The sequence below is a fragment of the Hyla sarda genome, unplaced genomic scaffold, assembly GCF_029499605.1.
Source record: "Hyla sarda isolate aHylSar1 unplaced genomic scaffold, aHylSar1.hap1 scaffold_22, whole genome shotgun sequence".
In the NCBI taxonomy this organism is placed as follows: domain Eukaryota; kingdom Metazoa; phylum Chordata; class Amphibia; order Anura; family Hylidae; genus Hyla; species Hyla sarda.
This window is the reverse complement of record NW_026608872.1, coordinates 1,609,346-1,612,279: the sequence shown is the minus strand read 5'-3', so window position 1 is coordinate 1,612,279 and position 2,934 is coordinate 1,609,346.

Here is a 2,934-nt window from a genome sequence, read left to right as displayed (position 1 = left end):
TGAGAGCGAGCGAGCCAGACATGAGTGCAAGCGAGCGAGACAGATATGAGAGCGAGCCAGATAAGAGAGTGAACCAGACAAGAGAGCAAGCGAGCAAGCCGGATATGAGAGGGAGCGAGCCAGACATGAGAGCAAGCAAGCGAGCCAGATATGAGAGCGAGCGAGCCAGACATGAGAGCAAGCGAGCCAGACAAGAGCGCAAGCGAGCGAGCCAGATATGAGAGCAAGCGAGTGAGCCAGATATGCGAGTGAGCCATATAAGAGAGCGAGCCAGACAAGAGAGCAAGCGAGCGAACCAGATATGAGAGTGAGCGAGCCAGACATGAGAGCAAGCGAGCGAGCCAGATATGAGAGCCAGCGAGCCAGACATGAGAGCGAGCGAGCGATATATGAGAGCGAGCGAGCCTGACATGAGCGCAAGCGAGCGAGCCAGATATGAGAGTGAGCCAGATAAGAGAGCCAACCAGACAAGAGAGCAAGCGAGCGAGCCGGATATGAAAGGGAGCGAGTCAGACATGAGAGCAAGCGAGCGAGCCAGATATGAGAACGAGCAAGCCAGACATGAGAGCAAGTGTGCGAGCCAGATATAATAGCGAGCGAGCCAGATATGTGAGCAAGCGACCCAGATATGAGAGCGAGAGAGCCAGACAAGAGAGCAAGCGAGCGACCCAGATATGAGAGCAAGCGAGTAAGCCAGATATGAGAGCAAGCGAACGATCAAGATATGAGAGCGAGCAAGCTAGATAAGAGAGCAAGCGAGCGAGCCAGATATGAGAGCAAGCGAGCAAGCCAGATATGAGAGCAAGCGAGCGATCCAGATATGAGAGCGAGCGAGCCAGACATGAGTGCGAGCGAGCCATACATGAGAGCGAGCGAGCCAGACATGAGTGCAAGCGAGCGAGACAGATATGAGAGCGAGCCAGATAAGAGAGTGAACCAGACAAGAGAGCAAGCGAGCAAGCCGGATATGAGAAGGAGCGAGCCAGACATGAGAGCAAGCAAGCGAGCCAGATATGAGAGCGAGCGAGCCAGCCATAAGAGCAAGCGAGCGAGACAGATATGAGAGCGAGCGAGCCAGACATGAGAGCAAGCGAGCCAGACAAGAGCGCAAGCGAGCGAGCCAGATATGAGAGCAAGCGAGTGAGCCAGATATGCGAGTGAGCCATATAAGAGAGCGAGCCAGACAAGAGAGCAAGCGAGCGAACCAGATATGAGAGTGAGCGAGCCAGACATGAGAGCAAGCGAGCGAGCCAGATATGAGAGCCAGCGAGCCAGACATGAGAGCGAGCGAGCGATATATGAGAGCGAGCGAGCCTGACATGAGCGCAAGCGAGCGAGCCAGATATGAGAGCGAGCCAGATATGAGAGCGAGCCAGATAAGAGAGCCAACCAGACAAGAGAGCAAGCGAGCGAGCCGGATATGAGAGGGAGCGAGTCAGACATGAGAGCAAGCGAGCGAGCCAGATATGAGAACGAGCAAGCCAGACATGAGAGCAAGTGTGCGAGCCAGATATAATAGCGAGCGAGCCAGATATGTGAGCAAGCGAGCCAGATATGAGAGCGAGAGAGCCTGACATGAGAGCAAGCGAGCGAGCCAGATATGTGAGCGAGCGAGACATGAGAGCAAGCGAGCCAGATATGAGAGCGAGCTAGCCAGATATGTGAGTGAACCAGATAAGAGAGCGAGCCAGACAAGAGAGCAAGCGAGCGAGCCAGATATGAGAGCAAGCGAGCGAGCCAGATTTGAGAGCAAGAGAGCATGCCAGACAAGACAGCAAGCGAGCGAGCCAGATATGAGAGCAAGAGAGCGAGCCAGAAATGAGAGCAAGCGAGCGAACCAGATATGAGAGCAAGCGAGCAAGCCAGATATGAGAGCGTGCCAGATAAGAGAGCGAACCAGACAAGAGAGCTAGCGAGCGAGACAGATATGAGAGCGAGCGAGCCAGACATGAGAGCAAGCCAGATATGTGAGCGAGCGAGCGAGACATGAGAGCAAGCGAGCGAGCCAGATATGAGAGCGAGCTAGCCAGATATGCGAGTGAACCAGATAAGAGAGCGAGCCAGACAAGAGAGCAAGCAAGCGAGCCAGATGTGAGAGCGAGCGAGCCAGATGTGAGAGTGAGCCATATAAGAGAGCGAGACAGACAAGAGAGCAAGCGAGCAAGCCAGATATGAGAGCGAGCCAGACAAGAGTTCAAGCGAGCGAGCCAGATATGAGAGCAAGCGAGTGAGCCAGACATGCAAGCGAGCGAGCTATATAAGAGAGCGAGCCAGACATGAGAGCAAGCGAGCGAGCCAGATATGACAGCGAGCGAGCCAGACATGAGAGCAAGCGAGCGAGCCAGATATGAAAGCGAGTGAGCCAGATATGCGAGCGAGCGAGCCAGATAAGAGCGAGCGAGCCAGATAAGAGAGCGAGCCAGACAAGAGAGCAAGCGAGCGAGCCAGATGTGAGAGCGAGCGAGCCAGATATGCGAGCGAGCCATATAAGAGAGCGAGACAGTCAAGAGAGCAAGCGAGCGAGCCAGATATGAGAGCAAGCGATCGAGCCAGATGTGAGAGCGAGCAAGCCAGATATGCGAGCGAGCCAGATAAGAGAGTGAGCCAGACAAGAGAGCAAGCGAGCGAGCCAGATATGAGAGCGAGCGAACCAGACATGAGATCAAGCGAGCGAGCCAGATATGCGAGCGAGCGAGCCAGATAATAGAGCAAGCCAGACAAGAGAGCAAGCGAGCGAGACAGATATGAGTGCAAGCGAGCGAGCCAGATGTGAGAGCGAGCGAGCCAGATATGCGAGCGAGACAAACAAGAGAGCAAGCGAGCGAGCCAGATGTGAGTGAGTGAGCCAGATATGAGAGCAAGCAAGCCAAATATGAGAGTGAGCCAGATAAGAGAGCGAACCAGACAAGAGGGCAAGCGAGCGAGACAGATATG